The sequence below is a fragment of the Oryctolagus cuniculus genome, chromosome 6, assembly GCF_051225735.1.
Source record: "Oryctolagus cuniculus isolate XC-2025 breed Fujian yellow rabbit chromosome 6, ASM5122573v1, whole genome shotgun sequence".
NCBI classification, from domain to species: Eukaryota; Metazoa; Chordata; class Mammalia; order Lagomorpha; family Leporidae; genus Oryctolagus; species Oryctolagus cuniculus.
Genome location: NC_142872.1, coordinates 59,467,968 through 59,489,711, shown reverse-complemented (window position 1 = coordinate 59,489,711; position 21,744 = coordinate 59,467,968). Strand labels below are relative to the sequence as shown.

General features: G+C 47.9%; 1 pseudogene; it reads left to right on the top strand.

Annotated features, from left to right (window-relative positions):
• The first annotated feature begins 13,036 nt into the window (after positions 1–13,036).
• Positions 13,037–14,242, top strand: LOC100357815 (mitochondrial carrier homolog 2-like; annotated as a pseudogene).
• Positions 14,243–21,744: the final 7,502 nt, after the last annotated feature.

Below are 21,744 nucleotides of genomic sequence, written 5' to 3'. Positions count from 1 at the left end.
TCTTTCAAGCAAAATAAAAAAATCTTTAAAAAAAAAAAGTCATCTACAATTGTCATTGTTTGCATTTGCTTTTATTTCCTTCATTTAGCAACACCATTCATAGCACAATCACATTCCATATTTTAAATTTTTGTAAAGATTTGTTTGTTTTATTTGAAAGGAAGAGTTACAGAGAGAGAGGTCTTTGAGATAACATGTTTGTGGTTTTATTAAAAAGGCTGCTCCAAAGAATACAAATAAGGAGCCTAGTGGAGAGGTACAAAGGGCTGGGCGTGGAAGCGCCCTGAGCACTGGAGCTGTGACCATGGCCTTGGGTGCCACCTCCCAGCACGTGATGTTCCCGTTCCTCTTTCTGGAAGCCCGCATGTGTTCAACTGCTTGCAAGCCTTGCAAGCCTTGTCTTTTTTGGTGTCTACAGAGGCTTTGTTACCTAGGCACTATTGAATAACTTATGGACCAGGGGCAAGGTTTAACCTCCAGCCTCTGTAGCATCCACGGAGGTTGGGAGTGCGGCTGAACTCTTAACCTTCTAATCTTGCTTGGTCATTCCAAGTGCCCATCCTCCATCCTGAAGTTACCTGGGTGCTGTCAGTCACTGGTCAACCCACCAAAGTACAAAATGACACTGTCGGCCGGGTCGCAAGGCGGAGGATTAGCCTAGTGAGCTGAGGCGCCGGCACACTGGGTTCTAGTCCCGGTAGGGGCGCCAGATTCTGTCCCAGTTGCTCCTCTTCCAGGCCAGCTCTCTGCTGTGGCCAGGGAGTGCAGTGGAGGATGGCCCAAGTACTTGGGCCCTGCACCCCATGGGAGATCAGGAGAAGCACCTGGCTCCTGCCATCAGATCAGCGTGGTGCGCGGGCCGCAGCGCGCCAGCTGTGGCGGCCATTGGAGGGTGAACCAACGGCAAAGGAAGACCTTTCTCTCTGTCTTTCTCTCTCACTGTCCACTCTGCCTGTCAAAAAAAAAAAAAAATGACACTGTCAGGGCCAGCGCTGTGGCATACTGGGTAAAGCCACTGCCTGTGGTGCCAGCATCCCATATGGGTGCCAGTTAGAGTCCAGACTGCTCCATTTGTGATCCAGCTCCCTGCTTATCCATCTGGGGAAACAGCGAAGGATGGCCCAAGTCCTTGGACCACATGAGAGATCAGGAAGAAGCTCCCGGCTCCTGGCTTCGGACTGGCCCAACTATTTGGAGAGTGAACCAGCAGATGGAAGATCTCTCTCTCTCTCTCTCTCTGCCTCTCAACTAAATAAATAAATATGTAGAATAAGGGGGCGCCAATGCTGTGGCATAGTAGGTTAAGCTTCCACCTGTGGCGCCAGCATCCTCCACGGGTGCCAGTCCGAGTCCCAGCAGCTCCACTTCCCATCCAGCTCTCTGCTATGACTCTCTGCTATGACCTGGGAAAGCAGTAGATGATGACCCAGGTGCTTGGGCTCCTGAACTCACATGGGAGACCCAGAAGAAGCTCCTGGCTCCTGGCTTCAGATTTGCCCAGCTCCAGCAGTTATGACCACTCGGGAAGTGAACCAGTGGATGGAAGACCTCTCTTTCTCTCTCTGTCTCTCCCTCTCTGTCTGTAATTCTGTCCCTCAAATAAATATAGAATATGAATAAAGGGGGAAAAAGGAACAAAATGATACCATCACTCCAGAGGGTCCATGGATGTGAGGAACTGTAGACAGGGAATGGAGGACAAAGGGCAAATTCAGATTTCACCGACCCTTCCTTACCATCTTGTCCCATTTGTAGCGGGTTTGAAGATGTCTTAGTTTCAGGCATTCAGAAAATTACATGAGATCTTAACCCTTATCTCGGGCTCTTGGCTCAGGCTCCAACCTGAGGAAAATAGCTCACATGACTCACCTCTTTCTAGGCAGACCACACATACAGGACTTACTAGGATGTAGCTAAACCAGTCTCACAGCCTAATGCCCACCCAGACTACAGAAGCGTCCCCTTATGTGTGGTTGCATTTTCCTTCTTCTTCTTTTTTGTTTTTAAGATTTATTTATTTGAGAGGCAGAATTACAAACAGACAGACAGAGAGACAGAAAGGTCTTCCATTTTCTGGTTCACTCCCCAAATGCCTGTAAAGGCAGGAGCCAAGCTAACCTGAAGCCAGAAGCCAGGAGCATCTTCCGGGTCTCAAGCACTTGGGCCAAGTTCTGCTGCTTTACCGGGCCTTTAGCAGAGAGTTGGATCAGAAGTGGAGCAGCCAGGACTCAAATCAGCGCCCGTATGGGATGCTGGCACCACAGGCAGCAGCTCAGCTTCCTACAACAGTTTTAGTTTCCCGTGGTTAATCAGTCTGAAAATAAATTTTAATAAATTGACATATTTGGAGTAAGCGAGAGAGACCACACTCACATAACTTTTATTGCAATACATTGTTCAAATTGTGCTACTTTATTATGAGTTCCTGTGTTCCTGCCACCCATGAAGGAGACTGGACGCAATTCCTGTCTTCTGGCTTCAGTCTGGCCCAGCCGCAGCTGTTAAAGGCCATTGGGTAGTGAGCCAGTGAATGAAAGATCTCTGTCTCTCTCTCTGCAGTTCAATAAATAAAGAAATAAATCTTTTTTAAAAAATCAGTAACCATGATAAATAATAGTTTAATGCAATATTTAAAAATTCAAAATGAATGCAGAAGAAATCCAAGATGACAAAACATCAAAAATGTGAACTCATGTCATTGCTATGCTGATCCATACTGGAGCTTGAAGCAAAAGGGAAAGTATGTCCCCCATCCCATACAGGATTTTTTTTGTTAAAGATTGATTTATTTATTTTGAGAGAGAGAGGCCGGCGTGCGGCGCCGGCACCTCGGGTTCTAGTCCCATTTGGGGCGCCAGATTCTGTCCCAGTTGCTCCTCTTCCAGGCCAGCTCTCTGCTGTGGCCCGGGAGTGCAGTGGAGGATGACCCAAGTGCTTGGGTCCTGCACCCCATGGGAGACCAGGAGAAGCACCTGGCTCCTGGCTTTGGATTGGCACAGCGCGCTGGCCGCAGCGGTCATTGGGGGATGAACCAACGGAAAAGGAAGACCTTTCTCTCTGTCTCTCTCTCTCTCACTGTCCACTCTGCCTGTCAAAGAGAGAGAGAGAGAGAGAGAGAAAGAGAGAGAGAGAGAGAGATCTTCAATCTGCTGGTTCACTCCCCAGATGAGCAGCCAGGACTTGAACCAGCAGCTATATGGGATGCAGGCAGGAGTTTACCAGCTATGCCACAACTTCATCTCCCACCCCCTCCCAACAGGATTTTAAATTAGTTTGGGGGGCCGGCATTGTGGCATAGCCAGTAAAGCTGCCACCTGCAACATGAGCATCCCATATGGGTGCTAGTTTGTATCTGGCTGCTCCACTTCAAGCCAACTCCCTGCTAATGGCCTAGGAAAAGCAGCAGAGGATGGCCCAAGTGTTTCAGCCCTGCCACCCAGGTGGGAGACCAGAGGAAGCTCCTGGCTCCTAGCTTCCACCTGGCACAGCCCTGGCTGTTGTGGGCATTTGGGAAGTGAACCAGTAGGTGGGAGATCTCTCTTTCTCTCGTTGTCTCCCTCTCTCTGTAACTCTGACTTTCAAAATAAATAAATGTCTTTTTAAAAGAATAAGCAGATAGAATAATTTTTGACAGCTAAAATTTTCCCAGAACATTAAGATTGTTGAACAAATACTGAAACGTTGAAAAGTGAGTCCACTAAAACTCACATTATCAGGGCATGCGCTGTGGCACAGTGAGTTAAGCTGCTGCTTAAGATGCCAACATCCCATATAAGAGTGCAGGTTGCATCTCGGATACTCTGCTTCCAGTCCAGTTCCCTGTTTAATGTGCCTGGGAAAGCAGCAGAAGATGGCCCAAGTGCTTGGGCTCCTACCACCTGTGTGGGATAGAAGTGCTCTCTCTCTGTCGTTCTGCCTTTCAAATAAATCTCAAAAGTTTATTTTAAAACAATCTAAAGATCTTTTTTTATACCCAAGCAGAGCCTTCTGCGGACTGACCCACCTGTGAACCCACCAGTCACAGGACCCAGGACACAGAAACATCCCAGCGTGTTTTTCTCAAGTGGCTTTCTACTGCGGAGGGCAGGCCTTTGCTCTGGACCCCTGGGCATCTGCATTGTGGCTCTCCCATAGGGGTCTGAAAGCAGCTTCACAGGGTGCCTTATCTACTGCAGATAACAAACAGGACCTAGCCCAGGGCAAGCCTGCTCCCGGCCCCAGAGCTCTTTCCGACTCTGGCATCCTTCCAAGGCACCTGTGGCTGAGGCAGAACAACATTCCTAGTGCAGGACTTGCTGCCTCCACACCGAGAGCCTGTCAAGACTGTGCCTCTTAGCAGAGGGAGTTGGGGGGAGGGGGCAATGGCTTGTCCTTGATCTATCTCCCCACAACTCCCGTATCACTGCCTAAACACTTCACTAGCATACGTCTGGGAACTTCTACATTGTGTAGGATCTAACTCCCAATGCTTTGGGGCACATTTATCTTACCAGAGCATCTAAATATTTGCTGTTGCTTTGCTGGCTGCAGCCTCTCCACTCCAGGAACACTGTGGTCTTGACAATTGTAACAAACCTCTGGGAGGCAGGTACACCTGGTGACCATCCCAATCTTGCTGCCCATTAGGCAATTCCACCCACCTTGCCTTCAGGCTCTGAGAATTCCCACCCAGTGGGCAGGGACTTGGCACAGTGGTTAAGATGCTATTTGGGGGCTGGAGCCGCGGCTCAATAGGCTACTCCTCCACCTAGCGGCGCCGGCACACCGGGTTCTAGTCCCGGTCAGGGCACCAGATTCTGTCCCGGTTGCCCCCCTTCCAGGCCAGCTCTCTGCTATGTCCCGGGAGTGCAGTGGAGGATGGCCCAAGTGCTTGGGCCCTGCACCCCATGGGAGACCAGGATAAGTACCTGGCACCTGCCTTCGGATCAGCGCGGTGCGCCGACCGCAGCGCGCCGGCCATGGTGGCCATTAGAGGGTGAACCAAAGGCAAAAAGGAAGACCTTTCTCTCTGTCTCTCTCTCACTGTCCACTCTGCCTGTCAAAAACAAAAACAAAAACAAAAAAAATAAAAAAGGTGCTATTTGGGGCTCCTGCGTTCCATATGAAAATGCTTGGGCTGGGGTCCTGACTTCTGTCTCAAGTATTTGGGTCCCTGCCAGTGCCAAGCAGTGGATTAACTCACCAAACCACAACAGTGAACCCCCTGCGCCTCTTAAGATCCACTACCCGTGCCTGTTTCCCCACAGTACTGGTTCTCAAGCTCTTCGGTGAATAATCTTCTCTTCCCTTCCAGCCCTGTACTTCCTCAGCCAGGCCATGCTGTGACTTGACTCCAATTATTGGTTTAATAGACATGGGGGAGCTGAGGACACATCTTAGGGAGGAAAAGTGTTTCTACTAACTTGAAATACTAGGTTGAAATGCACGCAAGGACAGGCTGCTATAATCCAGCAGGGGCAGCAGACCACTCCTGCAGGCCCGTGGCTTCAGATGAATCTAGAGTTTCCGTGAGTTCAAGTTCTACCTAGCTATCCCCATTCCATGTCTCTGGGGCCCATCTGCTCCCTGTCAGGGCATAAAAGACTTGCAAAGGCTAGGAATTCAGGCTTTCTTTGTAGTTCTGCTGCTCTTAAGGTGTGGGCACGGGTCTCAGCTCGGCTAGCTTTCTGGATGAAGGTGTCTTTAACATCACCACAGATGCTTCCTGATTCAGACTGTGTCCTGATTTGGTCATTGGCCACCCCGAGCTGCCCATTTTCTTCTTCAGAAAGCATCATTGGCATAGACGTAACCCCCACGCTGGTTCCCTGTCCTTTGCAATGAGAGCTATTCTAGCAGAAAAGGCCAAGAGGGAGTCACCATGCATGAAAACCGTAAACTGAAAGCAACACCACATTCCTGGAGAGATTGCAGAGATGAGCACCTCCATCAAAAGACCTGGAAGAATATGAAGGAGTGGTGTCTCCAACTCGCCTTGATGGCTGTGCAGGAGACAGGTGGGTCTTGGAAGCCAGGGGATTATCGTAAAGTTAATCAGCAGCGACTTCCCTGCATTGCTCTTCCAGAACTGGTTTCATTTCTGAAGTCAGACAACACACCCCCAGGACCCGCTCTGCAGTTATTCATCTACAGAATGCTTTCCATCAGATGCAGTTACTTCAAGCTGGCAGGGCCAGCGATGGACCTGCTGTGTCCCTCCTCAGGGCCCTATCAGCTCTCAGCCCTGGGTCGTGGTCTGCACTGGAAGGACCAGGTCACTTTCCTTTCCACAGGACATTAAGCTGGTTCATTCCATGGATGACGTGAGTGGACCTGGTGAGCACGAAGTAGTAGCAACTACTCTTAAAAAAAAAAAAAAAAATTTATCGGCCGGCGCTGCAGCTCAATAGGCTAATCCTCTGTCTGCGGCACCGACATTCCATATGGGCGCCAGGTTCTAGTCCCCGTCAGGGCGCCGGATTCTGTCCCAGTTGCTCCTCTTCCAGTCCAGCTCTCTGCTGTGGCCCGGGGAGGCAGTGGAGGATGGCCCAGGTGCTTGGGTCCTGTACCCGCATGGGAGACCAGGAGGAAGCACCTGGTTTCTGGCTTCAGATCAGCACGGTGCACCAGCTGCAGCGCGCCGGCCGCAGCGGCCATTGGGGGTGAACCAACGGAAAAGGAAAACCTTTCTCTCTGTCTCTCTCTCTCTCACTGTCCACTCTGCCTGTCAAAAAAAAAAAAAAGATTTTTTTTTTAATTTATTTGACAGGTAGAGTTATAGACAGTGAGACAGTGAGAGAGAGAAACAGAAAAGTCTTCCTTTCTTTTTTTTTTTTTTTACTCCCAAATGGCCACCGCGGCTGGCACGCTGCGCTGATTCAAAGCCAGGAGCCAGGTGCTTTCTCCTGGTGTTCCATGTGGATGCAGGTGCCCAGGCACTTGGGCCATCCTCCACTGCCTCCCCAGGCCACAGCAGAGAGCTGGACTGGAAGAGGAGCAACAGGGACTAGAACCTGGTGCCCATATGGGATGCCGGCGCTGCAGGCGCCGGCCCCTATTCTATTTATTTGAATTGCAGAGTTACAGAGAGAGGCCCAGGCCAAAGCCAGGAGCCAGGAGTTTCTTCTGAGTCTCCTACATGCGTTTAGGGGCCCAGGTACTTTCCTAGGCACATTAGTAGGGAGCTGGATCGGAAGTAGAACAGCTGGGCCAGTGTGACAGGTGGTAGCTTTATTGGCTATACCATAAGATTGGCCTCAAACTTTTTTTTTTTAATGTTTATTTTCATGTACTTGAAAGATACAGTGACAAAGAGAAAGAGATCTGATCTCTTGGTACATTTCCCAAATGCCCACAACAGTAAGACTAGGCCAGACTGAAGCCAGGAGCTCCACCCAAATTTGGCAGTCTTAGTTGGTAAATAATAGACAGTAAAGTGTGCTGCTCTTCACTGTGCAACCCGCTATGCCACAGCGCTGGCTCCTAAAATTTTTTTTTTAAATCTATTTTAATCTTCTATCTGCTTGTTCATTCCCTAAATGCCTGCAATAGCCATGGGCTGAGCCAGGCTAAAGCCAGGCACGCAGAATTCTGGAAATCCCACATGGGTGGCAGAGACCTGCTCTTGAGTCATCGCCTGCTGCCTCCCAGGGTGCACACTGGCAGGAAGTAGGATTGGAGACAGAGGAGCCAGGACTTCTTCTTGGGCATCCCAAGTGAGGTCTTAACCGGGGAACCAAGTGTCTGCCCCTTCCTTCCTTCACCATTTATTAGTTTTTTGTCTGTACCCTTGGACTTCATATAACTGGACTAACATGCTGTGTATTCTTTTGAGACTGGCTGGAATGAATTGCTCCTAAAAAACCTGCAAGGCATTCAAAAGAAACACTTACTGAGTCTTAGGTGACGAGTGGCAGGACAGAGAGATTAATCTTCCCTACTTGATCAGTCCGACTCAGTGACATGCACAGTCTCTGGTCTTAGCCATCCAGAGCAACCTGGAACTACCATTTTTTTTTTTTCCTGAGGACACATTCCATACTTTATTAACATTTTAATATAAATCACATATCCATACACCTATTTCCTTTTTTCTTGCTGACTTCACTTAAATGCATAATTTGTTAAACAAATACTGTAAACAAATATTTAGCTTGTTACATGTGACACACAGAAGCAGCTTTTTTTTTTTTTTAAAGATTTATTTATCTATTCAAAAGGCAGAGTTGCAGAGAGAGAGAGACAGAGATAGAGGTCTTCCATCCACTGGTTCACTCCCCAAATGTCCTCAATGGCTAGGGCAGGGCCAGGCAGAAGCTAGGAGCCAGGAGCTTCATCCAGGTCTCCCACGTGGGTGCAGGGGCCCAAGCACTTGTGCTATCCTCTGCTGCCCTCCCAGGCACATCAGCAGGGAGCTGAATTGGAAGTGAAGCAGCCCAGACACCAAGCAGTGCTTATATAGGATGCTGGTGCTGCAGATGGCAGCTTAAACCTCTGTGCTACAGTGCCGGCCCCTAGGAAAAGCTTTTAGCAAAAATTCATCGACCCCTCCAAACTTTTTAAAATTATAAATTGTTATCAAAACGATCCTAGGAGCTGGCGCCTGTGGCATAGTAGATTAAGCTTCTACCTGCGGCCCTTGGATCCCATATGGGCACCAGTTGATGTCCTGGCTGCTCCTCTTCTGATCAAGCTCCCCGCTAACGCAACTGGAAAAGCAGCAGAGGATGCTCCAAGGGCTTGGACTCCTGCATCCACAAGGAAGACCTGGAAGAAACTCCTGGCTCCTGGCTTTGAATTGGACAAGCTCTGGTCGTTGCGGCCACTTGGGGAGTGAACCAGCAGATGGAAGACCCCTTTCTCTGTTTCTCCCTCTCTCTTTCTGTAACTCTGCTTCTCAAATAAATAAATAAAATTAATCAGTAGCCTTCTTTTCGGTAGTCTCTTTTCAGACCCTTTCTGTAGCTAACGGTGTTCTTAGCCAACCATATCACCTACAGCCCCACTTTCTGGGCCATACCAATGTGTGTTCACCACGTACCCACGCATTCTCACTGGAGTTAGACTTCTTCAGAACCTTCCCATGACTCACTGGACATCGCTGACCTTGTGCGTTCTGGGCCTGGGTCACTCACATTCTGCCTTGCATAAACCGTACACTCACCATTTTATGGATCCTGTTGATTTCTGTCAACACTGGACTCTTTCATGCAACACAGTTCGGAGCTTCTTCTCTCTTGTTCTGCACCAGTGGTTTACTCTTTTTGTTTCAAGGTACCCGAATGACTGGTGAGGGAAAGTTCTTCCTGGAAACAAACTCCAGGGGCAGGTGCTGCGGTGCAGCGGGTTAAGCCGGTGCCCGGGCTCCTCACTTCTAGCCCTGCTTCCTGCTAATGTGCCTGGGAGGCAGACATTGGTGGCCCAAATACTTGGGTTCCTGCCACACATGTGGGAGATCCAGATGGAGTTCCTGGATTTGGCCTGGCCCAGCCCCAGCTTTTGTGGGCATTTGGGGAGTAAATCACCAGGAGGAAAACCTCTCTTTCTCCCCTCTCCAATCCTGGTCTTTCTTGTCCCTCTGTCACTCTTTTTTTTTCTCACTCTTTCTTTCCTCCTGGATTTATTTATTTATTTGAAAGGCAGAGTGACAGGGAAAGAGAGAGGAGAAACAAAGGGATCTTTTTTGTTTTGTTTATTTTTAAAGATTTACTTATTTACTTGAAAGACATAGTTACAGAGAGAGGGAAGAAGAGACAGCCAGAGAGAGAGAGAGAGAGAGAGAGAGAGAGAGAGAGAGATCTTCCACCTTCTGGTTCGCTCCTCCAAATGGCCACAATAATCGGGGCTAGGCCAGGCTGAAGCCAGGATCCTGAGCTTCTTCTGGGTCTCCCATGTATGTGCAGTAGGTGCAGGAGCCCAAGGACTTGGGTCATCGGCTGCTTTCCCAGGTGTTATTAGCAGGGAGCTGGATCATAAGTGGAGCAGCAGTAACTCGAACCATTGCCCATGTGGGATGCAAGTTCTACAGGCCATGGTCTAATACACTGTACCACAACACCAGCCCCACCAAAGAGATTTTCTATCCACTGGTTCACTCCTGAAATGGCCACAGAAGCCAGGGCTGGGTCAGGCTGAAGCCAGGAGCCTAGAACTCCATCTAGGTCTTCCATGTGGGTGGCATGGGCTGAACACTTGGGCCATCATCCACTGCTTTCTCAGGTGCATCTGACACCAGTATTGAAAGCAGTGGCTTGGGGCCGGTGCTGTGGCTCACTTGGTTAATCCTCCGCCTGCAGCGCTGACATTCCATATGGGCGCCAGGTTCTAGTCCTGGTTGCTCCTCTTCCAGTACAGCTCTCTGCTGTGGCCCAGGAGTGCTGTGGAGGATGGCCCAAGTGCTTGGGCCCTGCACCCACATGGGAGACCAGGAAGAAGCACCTGGCTCCTGGCTTCAGATTGGCCGTAGTGGCCATTTGGGGGGTGAACCAACAGAAGGAAGACCTTTCTGTTTCTTTCTCTCACTGTCTGTAACTCTACCTCTCAAATAAATAAATAAAATCTTTTTTTTTTTTTTAAAAGCAGTGGCTTAACCTGCTGAGCCACAATGCCAGTCTCTTGTCACTCTGTCTTTCAAAAGAAATCCTTATAACAAAGAAGGGTCCAGAACCAGATTGTTCCATAGATGAATTCTACCAAGGGATCAAAGAAGAATGAATATCAATTCTTCTTAAACTCTTTCAAACAATGGAAGAAGGGAGAACATTTCCAAATCCATTTTATGAGGCCAGCATCTCTCTGATAACAAAACCAAACAAAAACACCTAAGAAAAGAAAGCTACGTGCCAATATCCCTGATGAACACTGATGTAAAAATCTTCAATAAAATGTGAGCATGGGAAATTCAATCACACATACAAAGGACTGTACAGCCTCACCAAGTGAGATTTACTCCTGGATTGCGAGATCAATCAATTGACATGATACACCATGCTAACTGAATGAAAGGCCAAGGTCACATCCTCATAACAGGTTCAGAAACAGCATTTGAAAAAAACCCATGATATGAACTCTCAACAACTAGGTACAGAAGGAAACTACATCAACAACAACAAAGACCTAATAGGAAGCTCACAGCTAACATCGCAACAATGCAGAGAAACTCAAAGCTTGTCCTAAAGGCTCGGCACAAGACAAGGATGCCCACTCTCATCAATTCTTTTCAACAAAGCACTGGAAGTCCTAGTCAGAGTGAGTTGACAAAAGGAAGGAAGGGAGGAAGGAAGAAGGAAGAAAATTCGAACCATAACAGAGGTTAAGATTGTTCTACTTTAAGACGACATGGTTTTTATATGCAGAAAACCCTGAAGATTCGATAGCAACTAAACCCTGAACTAAGAATAAATGAATTCAATACAGTTGCTGGATGCAGAAATCAGTGGCAAATCTACGCACAAACAATATCTGGCAAAAAAACACCTAACAAGAAAATTAAAACGATCCCATTTTCAATAGCAACAAAAAGAATAAAATACTAGAAATAAATTTAACCAACAAGGTGAAAGACGTACGCTAAAATCTGGAAAAGATCAATTAAAAACACTAAAGAAGACACAGATAATTGGATCGACATTCAATGCCACTTAATAGTGATACAATGTCCATATTACTCAAAGTTAGCCACATGTCCAATGTGATTGCTATGATTCTAATAGTACTCTTTATAGAGATTTTACAAACTCCGTGAGGGGCTGGCGCTGTGGTGCAGAGGTTAAAGCCCTGGCCTGAAGCGCCAGCATCTCATATGGGCGCCGGTTCTAGTCCCAGCTGCTCCTCTTCCGATCCAGCTCTCTGCTATGGCCTGGGAATGTAGTAGAAGATGGCCCAAGTCCTTGGGCCCCTGCACCTGTGTAGAAGAAGCTCCTGGCTCCTGGCTTCGGATTGGCACAGCTCCAGCCATTGCGGCCATCTGGGGAGTGAACCAGTAGATGGAAGATCTTTCTCTCTGTCTCTACCTCTCTCTGTTAACTCTGTTTTTCAAATAAATAAAATAAATCTTAAAAAAAAAAAAAAACAAAACTCTGTGAATAGCCAAGGCAGTCTTGAGCAAAGCTGAAGGCACCACACTATTTAAACTTCAAAATATATCACAAGGGGCTTGTGACATGGCACACTAGCTTAATCCTCTACCTGCGGCACCAGCATCCCATATGGGCACCGGTTTAATCCCGGTTGCTCCTCTTCCAGTCCAGCTCTCTGCTGTGGCCTGGGGAAGGTAGTGGAGGATGGCCCAAGTGCTTGGGCCCCTGTACCCACATGGGAGACCAGAAGGAAGCACCTGGCTCCTGGCTTTGGATAGGCACAGCTCCGGCTGTTGCAGCCATTTGAGGGGTGAACCAACGGAAGGAAGACCTTTCTCTCTGTCTCTCTCTCTCTCTCACTGTCTGTAACTCTGTCAAATAAATAAAATAAAATATTATATATATGTATATATGTCGCTCCCCCTCTTCGTGGAGGAACGACACAGGACCCTGCGCTGTTCTTTTGTCTGCTCGGCCCTTCCCGGGTTTGCTGCTGGTTCTTCCCGGGTTGGCTGCCGTCCTTCCACCTCCGTGGAAGGGCGGTTCCCCCTGACACTTTCCCCACTTCCGCGGGGGAGCGGCACACCGCCGGCCGGCTCTCTCGGGGGCTGCTCAGATGTTCCTCAGGTGTTCCCCTTAGATGTTCCTGGTGCATGGTGTCTCTCTCCTCCTTTATAGTCCTCTTCCACCAATCCCAACTCTGCTACCCACACACCGAGTACGCTGCTCTCCTCCAATCAGGAGCGGGATCAGCTCCTGCAGGTTACTGGTTGAACTGGAGGCAGCTGTGTAAAAGTTGTTTTTACTCCTCTCCCAGCGCCATATTGTGGGAGAGCAGATGCATAGAATAAGGCTTAATTCCAGTAACTTAGTCTAGTCCGAGTTGCTCCATATATATATATATATATATCTCACAAAATACCTGGGGCCAGCTCGGTCACTTTATGTCTCAATCTGTCTGTCCATCCACAGATGTCATCATGGCGGACCTGGCCAGCCAGGTGCTCCTGGGCTCTGGTCTCACCGTCCTGTCCTAGCCACTCATGTTGGATATGAGCCTCTTCCTCTGATAATAGAACAAAGTAGTTTTGGGTGGCAAATATGTCAACTTCCTGGTCTCTTCTGCCATAACAGAAGGACATGCTAGCTTCGATGGGAGGTGTGGGTTGTTCACAAAGTCTGTGATCAGGAGTCCTTGGAACTGTGGTCAGTGGTAAAGTTTTACAGCGTTACCAGGAGCGTGACAAGGTCGAGGAGTTGGGATCTAGAAAGTTCCAGAAAGAAGTCTCATCTTCCTTTGACCAAGTTCTCAAAGAGACAACTCAAGAGATCATCTGTCGCTCGCTCCACCTGCTGCCACCCTCATCACACATCCCTTGCGTGGGATCACGCTGACATCTGTGGTGCAGGTCACTGAGTACTGTGGACTTCGTGACTGCCCAGTAGCCATCTAGCAGGAAGAAGGCATCCTAGGAGTTTCTGGGGGTCTTATTCCTTGCCTCCTGGGTGACGTAATTTCTTCGTGGCTCTGTACCTCACTGGCCTACCTGGTTGATACTTGGCACTGGACAGTGGGGCGTCCACCACAAATGCAATGAGTGACTCCCAAGCTGTCCCAGGCATTTTTGCCATCATGTTGACCCACCCCTTTGTGCTTGCTCTAATCTTATGACTGTGAACAGCTGTTGGCTTGCTGGTGGACGCTCTCCTTTCTCCCCAGTACACAGTCCCTGGATAGACTGCTGCTGCATGCCACCAAAAGAGGGAAATATGAGTGAGGAAATAGCTTGTTTCTCCAGAAAGTCCCTTTCGAGAAGACTTTTTTTTTTTTTAAAGATCTATTTATTTATTTGAGAGGCAGAGTTACAAGTAGAGAGGGAGAGACAGGGAGGTCTTCTGTCTGCTGGTTCACTCCCCAGTGGTCACAATGGCCAGGGCTGGGCTGATCTGAAGTCAGGAGCCAGGAGCTTCTTCTGGGTCTACCACGTGGCTGCAGAGGCCCAAGCACTTGGGCCATCTTCTACTGCTTTCCCAAGCACATTAGCAGGAGCTGAGTTGGAAAATGAATAGCCGGGACATGAACTGGTGCCCATATGGGATGCTGGTGCTGCAGGTGGAGGTCTAGCCTACCACGCCACAGTGCCGGCCCCCAGACTTACTGTTGTGACCCGAGAATGCTAATGTGAAGTTGAGAGGCAGGGACAGCAACACTTCTATAATTCCAGATGCACAGAGTTACAAGAGAGAATGTTGATTTCTATACAGTGTGGCACACTTTTTTTAGTAATCATTTAATTTGGGGAACAACAAGGAAAAAAAAACACAAAATATACCACAAAGCTGCAATAATCAAAATAGCTTGGCCCTGGCATTCAAAACAGACATTTAGGCCAATGGAGCATACTGTAGAACCCAGAAACAGTCCATGCAGGGGTGGGTGTTGTGGTGCAGCAGGTTAAGTAGGATGCCTGGGATTGACTCCTGCCTCTACTTTCAATCTGGCTTCCTGCCGATGTGCCTGGTAGGCAGCAGATGATCCCTGGAAGGCAGCAGGGCCCAGCCCCAGTTGTGAGGCTTTGGGGAGTGAACAACTGAAATGAGATTCTACCCCCCCCCCACTCCTTCTCTTCCTATCACTGTGCTTTTCAAGTTAAATACACACATACATAAAATAAATGATGAAAGAAGTCCATGTATTTGCAGTCAACTAACTTTCAACAAGGATACCAAGAGCACACAGTGAAGAAGGGACATTGTCTTCAAAAATGGTGTTGAAAAAACTGCATTTCCACGCAGAAGAATGAAATGGGGGGGGGGGTAGTGGCATTGTGGCATAGTGGGTAAAGCTACCGCTCATGATACCAGAATCCTATATAGGTGCCAGTTTGAGTCCCAGCTGCTCCACTTCCCATCCAGCTCCCTGCTGATGACCTGGGAAAAGCAGTGGAGGATGGCCCAAGTGCTTGGGTCCCTGCTACCTTCATGGGAGACAGGGAAGAAGTTCCTGGCTTTGGCCTGACCCAGTGCTGGCCACTGCAATCATCTGGGGAGTGAACCAGTGGATGAAAGATCTCTCTCTCTCTCCCTTTCAGATAATAATAATAATAATAATAATAATGAAATTTGACTATTTTCTTGCACCAGTTACAAACATCAACTAGAAATGGATTAAAGACTTAAATGTAAGATGGGAAAAAGTGAAACTACAAAATTAAATTTAAAAAAAGAGCTTTCTGACACAATTTCTGGGCAGTAAGTTTTAGGTGAGACACCAGAGGCACAGACAACAAAAGCAAAGACAGACAGCAAAGAAAGAGTGAACCAGAGGATGGAAGACCTCTCTCTCTGCAACTTTGCCTTTCAAATAAATAAATATTTAAAAAAAAAAAAAAAACAAAGAAATCTTCCCATTTTCTAATGACATCAAATGAAAAGCTGCACAGCCAGTGAAATAATCAACAGGGTCAGGAGATCATCTACAGAATGGGAGGAAACATCCACAACCATACATCAGATAAGGCATTAGTATTCAGAAAATACAAGGAATGCAGACAAACAAAAAATGTAATTTAAAAAATGAGGGGGGCATGACAGGTGTGGCGCAGGGAATTAAACCTCCCCTTGGGACACCTGCATCCCATGTTGGAGTACTGAGTTTGAGTCCTCCACCTGTGACCAGCTTCTGCTAATGTGCACCTTGGGAGGCAGCTGATGGTGGCTCATTTACTTTGGCCCCTGCCACCCATGTGGGAGAGCCAGTTGGAGTTCCTGACTCCTGGCTTTGACCTGGTCTGGCACCAGGTCTTGTAGGCATACTGGGAGTGAACCAGTGGATGGCGGATTAAAGGTACTTTAAAAAGAGGATGAGGTGGGAGTTTGGCCCAGCGGTTAAGGTGCCAGTTAAGACTCGTGTCCCATGTCAGAGTACCTGAGTTCAATGCTTGCTTCCACCTCCTGACTCCAGCTTCCTGCTAATTCAGACTCTGGGAAGGAATGGTGATGGCTCAAGTAATTGAGTCCCTGCCAGCCATGTGGGAGATGTAAATTGAATTCCTGGCTCCTGGCTTCTGCCTGGCCTGGCTGTTGCAGGCATTTGGGAAGTGAATCAACGGATGGGAGCGAGCTCGCTCTCTCATAAAAAAATAATAATATAGGCAAAAAAACTTATATAGACATTTCTCAAAAAGACATACTAAAGGCCAACAAGTATTTGAAAAGGTGCTCAACACGACTATCATCTGGAAAATGCATATCAAAGCCACAATGAGGTGTCGCCTCCCCTGGGTGTTGGTAAGAATAGGAAACCTTTGCACACTGTTGGTGGGGGCGTACACTGTATAGCCACTATGGAAAACAGTGTTAAGTTTCCTCAAAAATTAAAAATAGGGGTTGGTGTTGGGGCACAGCAGGTTAAGCTGCTGCCTGCAGTGCTGGCATCCCATATGGGCGTCGGTTCGAATCCTGGCTGCTCCAGTTCTGATACAGCTATCTGCAAATGCAAACAGGAAAGCAGAGGAAGATGGCCCAGGTCCTTGGGCCCCTGCACCCACATGGGAGACCCGGAAGAAGTTCCTGGTTCTTGGCTAAGGCCTAACCCAGCCTGGGCTGTTGCGGCCATTTGGGGAGTGAACCAGAGGATGGAAGACCTCTCTCTCTGTAACTTTGCCTTTCAAATAAATAAATATTTTTTTAAAAAGAAAGAAATCTTCCCACTTTCTAATGACATGCATGCACCTGAGGATGCTATGCTGAAAGAAATCAGCCAGGCACAGCAAGACAAATGCCACACGGACTCCCTTCCAGGTGCACTCTAAACCATTTTGACTCCTAAAGGTACAAAGGTTGCCAGGGGCTTGGTAGGGAGAGGGATGGGAAGACGTTGGCCAAAGGATACAAAGCTTCAGTTATGCAGGAGGAATGCACACGGTACTGTCATTAACAGTATTGGAACATGAACTTGAAAGCTGCCAAGAGAGTAGCTCTTTATGACATGCGCAGAAAAAGATAGCTGTGTTGGGTGGCAAATGTGTGAATTTAGCTTGATCATGGTGATCACTTCACAACGTATAAATATACCAGAAACCAAACTGGGGCCAGCATTGTGGAATAAAGGGTTAAACTGCAGCCCCGTAGCGCCAGCATCCCAAATGGGTGTTTGTTTGAGCCCCTGCTACTCCATTTTGGATTCAGCTCCCTGTTAATGCTCCTGGGAAAGCAGTGGAGGATGGCCCAAGTGCTTGGGCCCCTGTATCCATGTGGGAGACCCGGATGAAACTCCTGGTTCCTGGCTTCAGCCTGGCACAACCCTGGCCATTACTGCCATTTGAAGAGTGAATCAGCAGATGGAAGATCTCTCTCTTTCTATATCTTCTTGTCTCTCTGTGTAACTCTGCCTTTCAAATAAATGCAATCAATGTTAAAAAAAAGAAATCAAACTGTATACTTTATATACCTTTTTCAATTTGCCAGTTATACATAAAGCATGAAAACACACACACACACAGAGTGTATGTGGCCAGAGAGAGGGCCACAGTGTGGATCTGATCCAAGGGTTTCACAGGAGGCCCATATACAAATAAATAAGTAAATACATAGAGTGTATTTTTAAATGCATCAAAATGTTAATGGAAGTTACCTCTGAGTGGTGGGATTAGCTTTTTAGTTTTCAGAATTGTATATGTGTTGTCAAAATGCACATGATTTTTAAAAGATTTATTTGAAATGCAGAGAGAGTGAGAGAGAGAGAGAGAATCCTCCATGCCTTGATTCACTCCCCCGATGGCTGCAATAGCCAGGGGTAGGCCTGGCCAAAGCCAGCAGTCTATCCAAATCTACGTGGGTGCAGGGGCCCAAGCACTTGTGCCGCCCTCCACAGCTTTCCCAGGTGCGTTAGCAGGGAGCTGGAGCTGGGAAGCGATCTGGGACCCATGTGAGGTGTGTGTGTGTGTGTATGTGTGTGGTAGGGGGAGGCTTAGCTCACTGTGCTTCAACGCCGGCCTTCAACTGGGTTTTACTGATGTTTATTTAAATCAGTGTCTGCTCAAGCTGAATTAGGCCAGGTAACTTAGACAATACTGTATCCTGCCAGATTTTGAGCAGCACGTTTAACTCACAGGCGCCCGCAGCCGAGGGGTCTCTGGAGGGTGGAGTCACACGCCCGGGCGCGCCTAACGCTGACGGGGGAGCTGGGGCCCGTGATGGGCCGCGCACAGGGTCCGGGAGAGGCAGACACCGGGCTGCCTCCTGGAAACCCAGGCCAGGCCCTGCGCTCCCTGCCCGGCCTGGCGGACGCGGCGGGCGCAGGGAGGCGCGCGGGGAGGAAGCCGGCGCCCCCCGCACGTCGCCCCGCACGGCCGCCCGCCCACCTGCTGAGGGAGCGCCGCCGAGACTCCGTGCACGGACACCGGCGGTGCCTCCGAAGGGCCCGCTCGGCGCCAGGAGAGGGGCAGGGGAGCCACACACGGGCCTGGGGCCGAGCGACCCAGCGAGGGGCGGCCGCGGAGCCCGGGGCGGCTGGGCCGGGCTCGGCGGACGACGCCCCTCAGGGGCTGCCCGGGCGCCAAGCCGGGGGCCCCGGGCTCTCGGGCGGCGCGGAAGGAGGCAGCCCGGGCGTCCAGCCGGGGCGCGGCGGGTCCGCGTGCACCTGCGCTCTCGGGCAGCGTTCACGCGAGGGAGGCTCTGGCGGGAGAGACCTGGGAGGCCGCTCCTCCCCGCTGCCGCCGGCTCGCTCAGGAGGCGGCAGTGCTCACGGAGCGCCAGCAGAGGGCGCTGTGACCCTAAACTGCCACCGCGCGGGAGAGGACGGAGAACCCGTCCACCGCGACCCCGGGCTTGTAGCTGGCTGTACATCAGGGTCTGGAATGTCTTATCTGGAAGTAGCACTAATTTTGTGCTGAAAAAAAAAAAAAAAAGACGGATAATTTATGTGATTTCACCAGTTGTTTAAATCCCCGGGATTAGTCGAGAGAAGCTCTTTTAGGGAAGATATATTTTATGGCTAACTCTGCAGAGTAAACTTCTAATCAAATATTCTCTCTCTCTTTCTTTTTTGCCCCCAGAAACCTTTTATTTAAGGGGTACACCCTTTGTACATTTCATAAATACAGCTGTAGGAACATAGTGATTCTTCCCACCCACACTCCCCACCCTGCTTCCCCCTCCCTCTCCTATTCCCATTCTTAATTTTACTGATCTATTTTCAGTTAACTTTATATACATAAGAGTAAGTCTATACTAAATAAAGAGTTCAACAAATAGTACATAAAAAAAACATTCCTCAACAAGTATTCCCTTTGAATAGTTAGGAATAGATAAAATATGGACACTCATGCAGTAAGTATGCTCATGGTGCTAGCAATTTCTCACAATCAGATGTGAAATTCTCAGCATATTTTACTTGTAGGACTTAAATGGCATGAACCAAGAAAGAAAGAGAAAGAAAGAGAAAGAAAGAGAAAGAGAAAGAAAGAGAAAGAAAGAGAAAGAAAGAGAAAGAAAGAAAGAAAGAAAGAGAAGAATGTGAATCTGTGTCGCCAGATCTCTACACTTCAAATTCAACATTTAAAAATGAGTTTCTCAGAGCAGGCACTGGGCCCTGCAGTTAGGACGCCCGCACTCGGGATGCCCACATCCCATGTCAGAGTGCCTGGGCTTGAGTCCTGGCTCGGCTGCGGATGCCAGCTTCCTGCTAGCACAGGCCCTGGGAGGCAGCCGTGGTGGCCCAAGCAGCTTGTGTCTCTGCCACCCTTGTGGGAGACCCAGATGGAGTGCAGGGCTCCTGGCTTTCACCTGGCCCTGCCCTGGCTGTTGTGAGCCTTTGGAGAGTTAACCATAGGTGAAAGCGCTCTTTCTGTCTGTAGCTCTGCCTGTTAAATACATAAAAATAAATAAATAACTTTTTATTCACATTGCAGCTTTATGTAGGATTAAATGAGATGGCTTTTTGTGAATACTATTATTTATGAAACAGTATCCAGTACACAGAAGGCACTCAATAAATGCTAGTTCCTTTCTTCCCTTGCTTCCTTTTATTGAATTTATTTCTCAACTTAGTTGTTATAAAAAATACTGTATTCCCCGCAAAGATTAGTAACATTAAGTATCATTCTCTGTTATTGATTTGGGCTGTTAGGAATGCAAAAGATAAAATGCAGGGGCTCAGGGCAGATAAAAAGTCAACTGACAATTGAGAAATCACTCTGTGGCTTTGTTGTTGCTGCTGTTTGTTTTTGATACTGTGCAATTACAGAAATTTACAAAGATCCATTTGAGAGGACAATGTCCTGCTCTCAGAGCCGGTTTGCTTCGGCATAGATCAACCGAGAGACTGGCTGTCGCCTTGCTATTGAATTAGAGCTATATTTTTGACAAGTCTGGCAGTCGTATCATCACTTTACTTACCCAATAATCCGCTGTGTCTCTTTATGCTAATAAATAAAACATCCTCCGTTAAATATTTCCTAGTAAGCAATAGCAGACCTGTAATCTCTGTCTATATGCTACAAAGTAAAATGATATAAGAGTAATCAAATCAAATCAAATCATGTCTAGGAGTTTTATAGACAACTAAAAGCTGCGATTCCAAAGTGCACATCAGATTCCAGTGACGGGCACTTTTCTCTTTAATATAATGTACTATGCATATTTCACTAACTGTCTCATGATATCAAATGAATTTAACAAGATGATTATGTAGGTCAAATTACTTAGTAAGTTCTTTTAAGAATGGCTTTTAGACCTATTATGACTTTTAATGCTGCAATTTGTTAAATGATTGGAATTTCTAGAATCCTGCCTGCGAGTCCTGTCAGAAGCACTTGCTCTGCCCCGGTGATCTATGCTGAAAGTCGGCTTCTCGCTCGTGGCAATCCAAGCAACAGCGACCACCAAAGAGCAACTTCTTCAAGTTCATTCCTCATTTTTAATTATTTAAATGACTTCCTATACTGCCAAATTATAACTTGAGTATTCCAATTTCAAATAGCCTTCTGACCACATTTCTTTCAGCTCTGTATGAAGATGTCCTGAGAGTTCTTTTTTTTTTAATATCAAATATAACCCTGCTGACTTTATGACAAGAACTACAGACAGAATAGATATTACTAAAGCTTCAACCTTTTAAGATGGTGGATTAGTTCTTTCATTATACATCTCAAACAGTACATTTCCAGGGAAAATCCAATGAACTATGATTGAAACAGTCAGTCTTCGCCCTTGGGATATTGTCTCCATCTGTGTTGCTTTTTGGTATAGGTAGGTATTTTGATTTTACCCAGTTTGAGAAAGGTTACTACTTAAGGTAAGTATTTAAAAAATTGTCCACCAAAAAGCACCTGGTGACCTCTGGATTTCCCTCTTTAACAATCGTGGTTTGAGGGCAGGCATTTGGTGTAGCTGTGGAGCAGTCACTTGGGACACCTGCAGCCTATAGTGAGCTCCCTGGGTTCAAGCCCTCACTCGGCTTCCAACCCTATTTCCTGCTCATGTGCACAAGGGAGGCAGCAGCTGATGGCTCAAGTACTTAGGTCCCTGCCTCCCACGTAGAAGATTCAAATGGAATTCCTGGCTCTCAGCTTCAGCCTACTCCAGCCCTGGCTGTCACAGGCATTGGGGAATGAACTAAATGGTTCAGTAGACGGAAGAGCACTCTCTCTCTCTCTCTCTCTCTCTCTCTCTCTCTCTCAAATTA